This window comes from Hemitrygon akajei, chromosome 4 (genome assembly GCF_048418815.1).
Source record: "Hemitrygon akajei chromosome 4, sHemAka1.3, whole genome shotgun sequence".
NCBI lineage: Eukaryota > Metazoa > Chordata > Chondrichthyes > Myliobatiformes > Dasyatidae > Hemitrygon > Hemitrygon akajei.
This window is the reverse complement of record NC_133127.1, coordinates 130,839,317-130,852,821: the sequence shown is the minus strand read 5'-3', so window position 1 is coordinate 130,852,821 and position 13,505 is coordinate 130,839,317.

Below are 13,505 nucleotides of genomic sequence, written 5' to 3'. Positions count from 1 at the left end.
AGTTTAATGTTTTGAAGTTAGAAAACATAACACTCTCCAGTAACTTTCCAACCAGTGATGTGAGACTCACCGGTCTATAATTTTAGGATTACCTCTGGTTCCCTTCTTGAATAATGGAACAAAATTAGCTACGCGCATTCCTCTGGGACCTCACCTGTGACTAGAGAGGACTTGAAGATATTGCTCAATGCCCCAGCAATCTGATCTCTTGCCTCTCTAAATAATCTGGGGGTATATCCCATCAGGCACTAGGGAATTATCCACCTTAATGCTCCTCAAGAGACTTGTGTTTTGTAACTTCAAAACATAAAACTAATTGAAAGAAAAACACTGAGCCTGGAGATGCACGTGCATAGTTCCATTTTACTTTAAGTGAGGCGCTTATGACGTTTGCCATTCACATACTTTTATATAATGAATTATTTAAACAACAACAAATGCTTAATCAAACAATATAATTACAATATTACTCAAATATCACTGAAATATTAAATACAGAGCAAATCCAACTCAATATAGAACACATCTCAACTTATGTACTGAACATATTTAATACAGCTACTATATAGACATCCACAGCATAGTAAATTCAGGCCTAAAGATTTAATCACTGTGGAGGATTTCTTGTAGGATAACACCTTTCCCAGTAGGGTCGCTTTGCTTGGCAGGTGAGACTTGTGGCTGTGAAGCAATCACAGGTTCTGCAGTCTTCTCCTTGGTATTGGTAGGAGTTGACTCTGAGACTGCAAGAAGTGACTCTGAAAGCTCTGGACGCGTTGGCATCTCGAACAGTGCTTGGCAAGCTGCTCGATCTGCTGATCTATCCCTGGCCACCAGACAAAGCTTAGAGCCAACACTTTCATTTTGACCATGTATTGATGACCGGCATGTGGCACCTACAACATGTTTGCTTTTAGCTTGGCTGTTACAACAACTCTCAATCCCAAAATAAGGCAACCCTCCATTAAGATCAAGTTCACTCCAGCGCTGTTAAAATGGTGCAACTGGAATTTCTGCTGCACCATTCAGCAATGTTAAATTGCCATGTAGACCTGAGACAGCATGGGGTCTATTCTGGTTTCCCTTTAGATCATCTACATCGTAACAGACAGACTTTTGATTTGCATTTGGGAGAATACATTGAGGAGCCTCCAATTTTGAGAATTCTTCAGGTATTTCTTTTTCCAAGGGTAAACAGGACAATCCATCAGCATTTGATGATTAGTTGTCCTCTTGAAGTCGATCTTGTAATTGTGTCCTCCAGGAAACAGAGCCCATCTCTGCATTTGTGCTGTTGCTGTTAGTGGAACACCCTGCTGTGGATGGAAAACCAGCCCTTGAGTCTGGTTTACATATAACCCATAATGAACAATTTAAGCAACAAAGAATGCTTAATCAAACAATACATTTACAATATTATTCAAATATTGCTGAAAAATTAAATACACAAAAAGACACCCACTACTTCCTCCTTTACCTCAAAATGCCCTAGCATATTAGTACCCCGGGACTGTTCTCCCTATTCTCCACATCCTCCTCCTTGGTAAACACTGATGTAAAGTTCTCATTAAGAACCTCCCCCACATTCTCTGCATCTAAGCAAATGTTCTCCCCTTTATCTTTGAGTAGGCCTGCCCTCCCCCCCAGTTATCCTCTTGCTCTCGATGTATGTATGTCATGGTAGTGTAGCAGTAAGCATGATGCTATTGCATCTCAGGGCATCCCAGAGTTCGGAGTTCAATTCCGGCACTGTCCTCTAAGGAGTTGCTCTACATCCTCCCTGTGGAATGCTTTGAGTTTCTCCCAGGTGCTTCAGTTTTCTCCCACAGTTCAAAGATGTACCAAGTAATCTTTGAACCAAGAGGATGTACCAAGTACATCTTCAAGCGGACAGGGCCTGGGAAATGAATATTCAAGGATATACATCTTATCAAAAGGACAGACTGACTGGCAGAGAGGGTGAGGAATGATATTCAGTCCCTTGCGAGGGCGGACATAGAATCTAGGGATGTAGAGTCAGTATGGATAGAACTGAGAAATTCTAAGGGTAGAAAGACCCTAATGGGAGTTATCTACAGGCCGCAAACAGCAGTCTGGATGTAGGGTGTAAGTTGAATGAAGAGTCAAAATTGGCATGTCGCAAAGGTAATGATACAGCTGTCATGGGGGATTTCAACATGCAGGTAGACTGGGAGAATCAGGATGGTACTGGACCCCAAGAAAAGGAGTTTGTGGAGTGCCTCTGAGATGGAATCTTAGAACAGCTTGTACTGGAGCCTACCAGAGAGAAGGCAATTCTAGATTTAGTGTTGTGCAATGAACCGGATTTGATCAGGGACCTCGAGGTAAAGGAGCCATTAGGATGTAGTGACCATAATATGATATGTTTTAACCTACAATTTGAGAAAGAGAAGGGAAAATCGGATGTGTCAGTATTACAGTTGAACAAAGGGAACTATGGAGCTATGAGGGAGGAGCTGGCCAAAGTTCAATGGAACAATACCCTAGCAGGGAAGACAGTGGAACAACAATGGCAGGTTTTTCTGGGAATAATGCAGAAGGTGCAGCATCAGTTCATTCCAAAGAGGAAGAAAGATCCTAAGGGGAGTAAGGGGCGGCCGTGGCTGACGAGGGAAGTAAAGGGCAGTATAAAAATAAAAGAGAAGAAGTATAACATAGCAAAGATGAGCGGGAAACCGGAGGACTGGGAAGCTTTTAAAGAGCAACAGAAGATAACAAAAAAGGCAATACGCCAAGAAAAAATGAGGTACGAAGGTAAACTAGCCAAGAATATAAAGGAGGATAGTAAAAGCTTCTTTAGGTATGTGAATAGCAAAAAAATAGTTAAGACCAAAATTGGGCCATTGAAGACAGAAACGGGTGAATTTATTATGGGGAACAAGGAAATGGCAGGCGAGTTGAACAGGTACTTTGGATCAGTCTTCACTAGGGAAGACACAAACAATCTCCCAGATGTAATAGTGGCCAAAGGAACTAGGGTAAAGGATAAACTGAAGGAAATTTATATTAGGCATGAAACGGTGTTGGATAGACTGTTGAGTCTGAAGGCTGATAAGTCCCCGGGACCTGATGATCTGCATCCCAAGGTACTTAAAGAGGTGGCTCTAGAAATCGTGGACGCATTGGTAATCAATTTCCGATGTTCTATAGATTCAGGAACAGTTCCTGCTGATTGGAGGGTGGCTAATGTTGTCCCACTTTTCAAGAAAGGAGGGAGAAAGAAAACAGGGAATTACAGACCAGTTAGCCTGACGTCAGTGGTGGGAAAGATGCTGGAGTCAATTATAAAAGAGGAAATTACGACACATTTGGGTAGCAGTAGAAGGATCAGTTCAAGTCAGCATGGATTTATGAAGGGAAAATCATGGCTTGACTAATCTTCTGGAGTTTTTTGAGGAAGTAACTATGAAAATGGACAAGGGAGAGACAGTGGATGTAGTGTACCTGGACTTCCAGAAAGTCTTTGATAAAGTCCCACTTAGGAGATTAGTGGGCAAAATTAGGGCACATGGTATTGGGGGCAGAGTACTGACATGGATTGAAAATTGGCTGGCTGACAGGAAACAAAGAGTAGCGATTAACGGGTCCCGTTCAAAATGGCAGGCTGTGACCAGTGGAGTACCGCAAGGTTCGGTGCTGGGACCGCAGCTGTTTACAATATACATTAATGATTTAGATGAAGGGATTAAAAGTAACATTAACAAATTTGCTGATGACACAAAGCTGGGTGGCAGTGTGAAATGTCAGGAGGATGTTATGAGAATGCAGGGTGACTTGGACAGGTTGGGTGAGTGGGCAAATGTATGGCAGATGCAGTTTCATGTGGATAAATGTGAGGTTATCCACTTTGGTGGCAAGAACAGGAAGGCAGATTACTAACTAAATGGAGTCAAGTTAGGAAAAGGGGAAGTACAACAAGATCTAGGTGTTCTTGTACATCAGTCAATGAAAGCAAGCATGCAGGTACAGCAGGCAGTGAAGAAAGCTAATGGCATGCTGGCCTTTATAACAAGAGGAATTGAGTATAGGAGTAAAGAGGTCCTTCTGCAGCTGTACAGGGCCCTGGTGAGACCCCACCTGGAGTATTGTGTGCAGTTTTGGTCTCCAAATTTGAGGAAGGACATTCTTGCTATTGAGGGAGTGCAGCGTAGGTTCACAAGGTTAATTCCTGGAATGGCGGGACTGTCATATGTTGAAAGATTGGAGCGACTGGGCTTGTATACACTGGAATTTAGAAGGATGAGAGGGGATCTGATTGAAACATATAAGATTATTAAGGGATTGGAGACGCTGGAGGCAGGAAGCATGTTCCCGCTGATGGGTGAGTCCAGAACTAGAGGCCACAGTTTAAGAATAAGGGGTAGGCCATTTAGAACAGAGATGCGGAAAAACTTTTTCACCCAGAGAGTGGTGGATATGTGGAATGCTCTGCCCCAGAAGGCAGTGGAGGCCAAGTCTCTGGATGCATTCAAGAGAGAGTTAGATAGAGCTCTTATAGATAGCGGGGTCGAGGGATATGGGGAGAGGGCAGGAACGGGGTACTGATTGTGTATGATCAGCCATGATCACAGTGAATGGCGGTGCTGGCTAGGAGGGCCAAATGGCCTACTCCTGCACCTACTGTCTATTGCCTATTGTTTATAAGTAGGTTAACTGGTCAATGTGAATTACCCTGTGATTAGGTTTGGGTAAAATCAGGATTGTAGGGTTGCTGTGGCAGAATGGCTCAAAGTTCTGGGAGGTTCTAATCTGTGCTGTATCACTGAGTAAATAAATAAAATATATAGAACGCCTTGAGGTTCTCTTTAATCCTACTTGCCAAGGGCTTTTCAGGACCCCATCAGACTTCCCTAATTCCCTTCTTGAGTTCTTGTTTCTTTATAACCCTGAAGGGCTCTGTTTGATTCTAGCTTCCTAACCTTTATATCCTTTTCCTTCTTCTTCTTGACTAAGTTTATCAACTCTTTCGACATCCAAGGTTCTCTTGCCTTGTCCTCCTGTCCTGTACTCTGTGTAGTTGGTCTTTAAACACCCTGCACATCTTGGATGTGGACTTGCCCAAAAACAGCTGTTCCCAATTAAATCTCCTTAATTCCTGCCTGATGTTCTCGTAAGTTGCTTGCTTCAATTTAATACTCTCCCACAGGGTCCGTACATGGACTCACTAGTCCATACTCCCTTAACTGTTCAAAAACCCAAAAGTCCTTGCCTGCTCTTACATGCTACTCACCTGTGCCTCATCCTTGTGAGAATAAACCCAGTCTCCCCACTCTCTCATTGTAACTATGGCTCTCCATTCCTGACCACACCTATTAGGACCATTTCTGGGATGTGGGACCTGCTCAAGGTACACTTCCAATATTTGCCCCTCCTTCACCATTCCCATTCCTGTTTCCCTCTCTCACCTTATCTCCTTACCAGCCCATCATCTCCCTCTGGTTCTCCTCTTCCTTCCCTTTCTTCCATGGTCTTCTACCCTTTCCTATTCAATTCCCCCTTCTCTTTATCTCTTTCACCTATCAGCTTCCCAGTTCTTTACTTCACTCCTCCCCCTTCACCCGGTTTTACCTACCACCTTCTTCCTCCCTTCCCCCCAACTTCTTGTTCTAACTTCTCATCTTCTTTTCCAGTCCTGATGAAGGGTCTCCGCCTGAAATGTCAACTGTACTCATTTCCATAGATGCTGCCTGGCCTACTAAGTTCCTCCAGCATTTTGTGTGCCTTGTTTAGTGGAAATACTGTATGTCCCAGTTTCTGCATCATACCATGTGCCCGGGATTGCCTTTCTAATTGTAATGGGGAAGTAGAATGAGAACAGAATGTGGTTCTCAAGGACAATGGAAATGGGTAATAAATAGCGGCCTGGCCAGCAACACAAATATCCTGAGGACTGAGCAAATCAAGTGTGCACCTCACTTTCTCAAGGGCAATTAGGAAAGGGAAAGAAAAGATGGATACAGCATGGACGTGATAGTTCAAATGGCCTCCTTTAATGCTGCAACCATTTCTGTGAGACAGAGGCATATGCCACTGCAGTCGCTGAAATCCTGAACGAAAAACGCACTGGAGGAACTCATTTGGAATGTCCTAGGGGGAGCGTTTGCTACTGCTGTTCAGGAGGCTTTAAACTAATGTGGCAGGGGGATGGGAACAAGTGCAGAGAGACAGAGGGGTGTAAAATGAGGGTAGAAGCAAAAAGTAGTAAGGTGAAAAGTAAAAGTGGCAGGCAGGCAAATCCAGGGCAAAAAGCAAAAAGAGCCACTTTTCAACATAATTGTATAAGGGCTAAGAGTGTTGTAAAAACAAGCCTGAAGGCTTTGTGTGTCAATGCGAGGAGCATTCGTAACAAGGTGGATGAATTGAATGTGCAGATAGTTATTAATGAATATGATATAGTTGGGATCACTGAGACATGGCTCCAGGGTGATCAAGGATGGGAGCTCAACATCCAGGGATATTTAATATTCAGGAGGGATAGACAGGAAAGAAAAGGAGGTGGGGTAGCATTGCTGGTTAGAGAGGAGATTAACGCAATAGAAAGGAAGGACATTAGCCTGGAGGATGTGGAATCGATATGGGTAGAGCTGCATAACACTAAGGGGCAGAAAACGCTGGTGTGAGTTGTGTACAGGCCACCTAACAGTAGTAGAGAGGTTGGGGATGGCATTAAACAGGAAATTAGAAATGCGTGCAATAAAGGAACAGTAGTTATAATGGGTGACTTCAATCTACATATAGATTGGGTGAACCAAATTGGTAAGGGTGCTGAGGAAGGGGATTTCTTGGAATGTATGCAGGATGGTTTTCTGAACCAACATGTTGAGGAACCAACTAGAGAGCAGGCCATTCTAGATTGAGTATTGAGCAATGAGGAAGGGTTAGTTAGCAATCTTGTCGTGCGAGGCCCCTTGGGTAAGAGTGACCATAATATGGTGGAATTCTTCATTAAGATGGAGAGTGACATAGTTAATTCAGAAACAAAGGTTCTGAACTTAAAGAAGGGTAACTTTGAAGGTATGAGAAGTGAATTAGCTAAGATAGCAAATGATACTTAAAGGGTTGACGGTGGATATGCAATGGCAAGCATTTAAAGATCGCATGGATGAACTACAACAATTGTTCATCCCAGTTTGGCAAAAGAATAAACCAGGGAAGGTAGTGCACCCGTGGCTGACAAGGGAAATTAGGGATAGTATCAAGTCCAAAGAAGAAACATATAAATTAGCAAAAAAAACGTGGCACACCTGAGGACTGGGAGAAATTCAGAGACCAGCAGAGGAGGACAAAGGGCTTAATTAGGAAAGGGAAAAAAGATTATGAGAGAAAGCTGGCAGGGAACATAAGAACTGACTGTAAAAGCTTTTATAGATACATGAAAAGAAAAAGATTGGTCAAGACAAATGTAGGTCCTTTACAGTCAGAAACAGGTGAATTGATCACAGGGAACAAAGACATGGCAGACCAATTGAATAACTACTTTGGTTCTGTCTTCACTAAGGAGGACATAAATAATCTTCCGGAAATAGTAAGGGACCGAGGGTCTAGTGAGATGGAGGAACTGAGGGAAATACATGTTAGTGGGGAAGTGGTGTTAGGTAAATTGAAGGGATTAAAGGCAGATAAATCCCCAGGGCCAGATGGTCTGCATCCCAGAGTGCTTAAGGAAGTAGCCCAAGAAATAGTGGATGCATTAGTGATAATTTTTCAAAACTCTTCAGATTCTGGATTAGTTCCTGAGGATTGGAGGGTGGCTAATGTAACCCCACTTTTTAAAAAAGGAGGGAGAGAGAAACCGGGGAATTATAGACCGGTTAGTCTGACATCGGTGGTGGGGAAAATGTAAGAGGTGAAATCATCGGACAAAGTCAGCATGGATTTGTGAAAGGAAAATCATGTCTGACGAATCTTATAGAATTTTTTGAAGATGTAACTAGTAGAGTGGATAGGGGAGAGCCAGTGGATGTGGTATATTTAGATTTTCAAAAGGCTTTTGACAAGGTCCCACACAGGAGATTAGTGTGCAAACTTAAAGCACATGGTATTGGGGGTATGGTATTGATGTGCATAGAGAATTGGTTGGCAGACAGGAAGCAAAGAGTGGGAGTAAACGGGACCTTTTCAGAATGGCAGGCAGTGACTAGTGGGGTACCGCAAGGCTCAGTGCCGGGACCCCAGTTGTTTACAATATATATTAATGATTTAGAAGAGGGAATTAAATGCAGCATCTCCAAGTTTGCGGATGACACGAAGCTGGGCGGCGGTGTTAGTTGTGAGGAGGATGCTAAGAGGATGCAGGGAGACTTGGATAGGCTAGGTGAGTGGGCAAATTCATGGCACGTGCAATTTAATGTGGATAAATGTGAGGTTATCCACTTTGGTTGTAAGAACAGGAAAACAGATTATTATCTGAACGGTGGCTGATTAGGAAAAGGGGAGACGCAACGAGACCTGGGTGTCATTGTACACCAGTCATTGAAGGTGGGCATACAAGTACAGCAGGTGGTGAAAAAGGCAAATGGTATGTTGGCATTCATAGCAAAAGGATTTGAGTACAGGAGCAGGGAGGTTCTACTGCAGTTGTACAAGGCCTTGGTGAGACCGCACCTAGAATATTGTGTGCAGTTTTGGTCCCCTAATCTGAGGAAAGACATTCTTGCCATAGAGGGAGTACAGAGAAGGTTCACCAGATTGATTCCTGGGATGGTAGGACTTTCATATGAAGAAAGACTGGATCGACTAGGCTTATACTCACTGGAATTTAGAAGATTGAGGGGGGGATCTTATTGAAACGTATAAAATTCTAAAGGGATTGGACAGGCTAGATGCAGGAAGATTGTTTCCAATGTTGGAGAAGTCCAGAATGAGGGGTCACAGTTTAAGGATAAAGGGGGAGCCTTTTAGGACCGAGATGAGGAAAAACTTCTTCACACAGAGAGTGGTGAATCTGTGGAATTCTCTGCCACAGGAAACAGTTGAGGCCAGTTCATTGGCTATATTTAAGAGGAAGTTATATATGGCCCTTGTGGCTAAAGGGATCAGGGGGTATGGAGAGAAAGCAGGTACAGGGTTCTGAGTTGGATGATCAGCCATGATCATACTGAATGGCGGTGCAGGCTCAAAGGGCTGAATGGCCTACTCCTGCACCTATTTTCTATGTTTCTATCAGTGTAGAGAGTAATAGACAAGTAACATTTCAGGTTGAGATCCTTCATCTAGGCTCTCAGTTCAAAATGGCGTTTGATAAATTCTGGGACTTTTGTGGTAAGATTTACACCAAATACCATTTGATGTAGATATTGGCAGATACTTAGCTAAAGCTCCATAATAGCATCCAGGTCATGATGTTGACCAACATGCAATGCTGATCTAACATGGGTGCTCCCACTTTGGAGCTCAATGTTTCCACTTAAAGGACTCCCTCTAGTCCAATTTTTTCAGGTTAATAATTTTTTTTCTATTCATTTGGTGTTCAGGATCTGGGTGCTTCTTGTAAGGCTGGTATTTATTGTCAAACCCTACGTACCCTTGAGAAGGTGGTCCTAAACCAGCTTCTTGAACTGTTATTACCACTGCTGTCCTTCTTGTGAGGTAAATGCGTGCTGCAGTTGGGTTAAAATTACAACACTTAAGGTCAGATATGAGGGAAAGCCAGTATGTTCCTTAGACTGGATAGTGCAAGATTTAGCAGTGTCCCTGTAAATCTGGGGTCCACAGAACCCTTGGTTAATGGTATTGGTCTGTGGTATAAAAAAGGTTGGAAATCCCTGCTGTTCCATGAGCCTTGTCCATCTCTGTGGCAGAAACAGCAGGATTGTGGGCAGCTGTTGGTGTAGCCTCAGTCTGCAACTGCAACGCATTTTACAGATCCTACAGTCAAACTGCACTGATGGAGGAGGGAATTTTTAAGATGGTGGATAAGATGTCAGTTAGGCAGGCTTGTTTTATCCAGGACTGTGTGGAGCTCCTTGAGGGTGTTTTGACGTGCACTCCCCAAGCAGAGACTTTATCATCACATTCCTGAGGTGTGTCTTAGTTTTTGGGATTTTGGTATATCATGAGTCACCAGCTGCAAGGTAACCAGCCTGTGACCCACAGTTGAATCCGCAGTATTTATGTGGCTGGTCCAGTTGAGTTTTTGGACAATGGTAACCCCAAAGTGTTAACAACTGGTTGTTTACTGTTAGCAATGTTATAGAATATCATATTTTGGCAGCTAAAAAAAACCTGCAGGTGCTGGAAATCTGTAATTAAGACAGAACATACTGGAAACACTCAGGTGGTGAGGAAAGAGAAACAACTGACACTTCAGGCCTGTAATCCTTGGGCTTTTTTTTAAAACCAACCATCACTACAAGGCTCTATTATGGCATGAATAAAATTTGCTATTTAACAGCCCATGCTTTAATGTAGTTTGGGCCTCACCATATGCAGGTTGAGACATTTAGGGTGGATTAAATATTGTGTAATCATCAGTAAACATTACTTCTGACCTCATGATGGAAGGAAGGTCAATTTAAGAAGCAGTTGAAGGTGGCTGGGCCCAGGGCGCTGCCCAGTAGACCTTGGTAGTAATATCCTGGGAACTGAAGTGATTGACATCCAGCAATCAAAACTACTGTAAACAAGAAAATCTGAAGATGCTGGAAATCTGAGCAACACACACAAAATGCTGGAGGAACTCAGCAGGTCAGGCAGCATCTTTGGAAAAGAGCACAGTTGCATTTTGGGCTGAGTCCTTCTCCAGTCCTGCTGAAGGGTCTCGGCCCAAAACATTGGCTGTACTCTTTTCCATAGATGCTGCCTGGCCTACTGAGTTTCTCCAGCATTTTGTGTTGTGTTGATCAAAACTACCATTCTTAGTGACTCCAGTCATTTGACACTTTTCCCAGTGAATGACCATTGACTTCATTTTTACCAGGTTCATTGATGACACATTTGGTTAAGAGCTTGATGGTAAGGACAATTACTCTCAACTCTCCTCTGGAACTCAGCCCTTTCGACCAAGGTAGTAAAAAGATCTGGAGTCAAGTAGACCTGGCAGAGTTCAAGCTCGGCGTCAGTGAGAGGGCTTTCGATGAGCAAGTGCAAACTGGTGACACCATCACGACACCTTTCATCACTTTGCTGGTGATTGAGAGGAGAATGATTGGCTAGCAAAGAGCTGGATTAGATTTGTCATGCATTTTGTAAATAGGGAACACCTGGGTAATTCTCCGCATTGTTGGGTACACACCAGTGTTGAAAGTATACAGAACCGCTTGGTTGGAGGCACAGCTAGTTCTAACTTTAAGTCTTCAGTCCTACAGCTGGGATTTTGAGTGATTACACAGCCTTTGCTGCATCCAGTGCTCCCAGCTGTCCCTTGATATCATGTGCAGTGATTTGAATAGGCTGGAGACAGACTTTTTTTTCTTAATAATAGTGAACTTCAGAGCAAAATCAAGATGGATCACTTTCTTGGCACTTTAGACTGAATATGGTTGCAAATGCTTCAGCCTTCCCTTTAGCATTTGCGCACTACGCCTTGCCTTTGTTGAAGATGGGAATATTCTTGGACACCACGCCTGTTAGCTGCATATTTAGTTATTCACCACCATCCCAACTGGATGTCTCAGAACTTGGACAAACTTGTGTTGTTCTCCCTAGAGCAGCAGAGCCAGAGGGGAACAACCAGATAGAAGTTATATTTTAATTATGAGAGGTATAGAGAGGGTAGATATTCAGACTCTTTTCCCCAGGGTAGAAAAGTCGAACCCCAGAGGACATGCTTTTGAGATTAGAGGGGAAATGTTTAAAAGCATCAAGGGGAGCAAGTTTTCTATCCTGGAAATGGCAGGTGACTGAAATGGGTTATCAGTTTGGTGGAGCTGCAGAGGCTTTTATTGGAGTGTAAAAGTTGCATTGTTTGCTGTGTAACCAAAACTATGTAGTCAGCTTTGAGTTTGCTATTTGCTATGCATGTATCCAATTTAGTAGGAGAATGAAATCTTAAGAATGTAGAAGATAATAGTGTGTTAATGAGAGGTAGCTAAGAGATGTAGATTAGAACATGATTAAGTCAATGGGTAGAAACAATAGTGGCGGATGTACTTGTGATACGCAACTGTAGACCGATTGGATATGCTAATGCAACTAAACCAGGAGATTGCTATAAAAAATGCTATGTACAAGGATTGGTGGGCAATCAGCAACTAGCTCACTGACTGTCTCAGCTTTGATTTGCAAATTAAAGTTTAATACTTCTTGAAGAATCTTCTGCGTCTCCTGGTCATTTGTGGGGCACGAGAAACTACGACACTTTTAGCTAGACTTATGAATGGAGCCAAATGGATGTCTAGGAAGAGGACATTTGGTATGGATTAGCATCAAGATCAGCACAACGTTGTGGCTTGAATAGTCTATCCAGTACTGTAGTATTCTGTGCTCTGTGTTCTACGCAACTAAAATCTGATCTGTAAATTATGATGGGTCTTGACAGGAAGGATGAGGGAGTCACACAGCTCTATCGGAATGGCTTTTAGGGAGTAATTCACCTTGGCAAGGAATGACTTGAGAGGTGTGCATTTAAGTAGGGATGTCCTCGCCAATATCTGCTACCTGTTGCCATCACAATTAATCTCACATTTGTCAAATGTAGATGGCTTTAAGTAAAGCAGGTTTTCTTTAACTGTTGAAGGCTTCTGTGAGCCACTTAGCTACTCAACAGCGCAAGGCAAATTGAATACAAAGTAAGAGCTTATGCTAGAGTTATATAGAGGTTTGCAGTGACCACAGGTGGAGTACCATGTGTAGTGGTGGTCTTCTTATTTAAAGAAGGATGTAAGTGTGTTGGAAACATCTCAGGGAAGATTTAATAGACAAACATGTGGAATAAGTAGTTTTTCTTTAAGGAGTGAATGGACTGGCTGAAGTTTAAAGAGTCAGACGCAACTTGATTGAAATATAAAAGATTTTGAGGGACCTTGGTAGGAAAGACATGAAGAGGATTCTTCATGTTGTAGTTTAATTCCAAACCTGGGGTCATTCTTTAACATAGAAAGAGGTGATTTTTTTTTATATAGGAAAGGGTCGAGAATTTCATGTACTCTCTTGCTCAAGGGGTGGAAGATTCAGAGTCTTTGAATAGTTTTAAGAGAATTAGGTAGATTCTTCAGGAGCAAGGGGGTGGAAGGTTACTGGAAATAGATAGGAATATGAAGCTGAGTTCAGAAACAAACCATCAGTGATCTTAAATTGAATCACAGAAGAGTCTAAAGAGATGAATTATTCCTCATTCATGTATTTCTAAATTTGTAGTATGCAGAAGTATAGATTTTAATCATTGTGGAGATATGCAATACAGTCAGCCAAAGGTCAAAAATGAAAACAAGTATATGGCAGACTAGCTCAGTTTTAGACAAGTGCCACTGGGAACAATGGAGTCAGTGGTTCGGGAAAATAATTTGTGATGGGGATTGAGTGTAACAGAAAGATCATGGTTAATT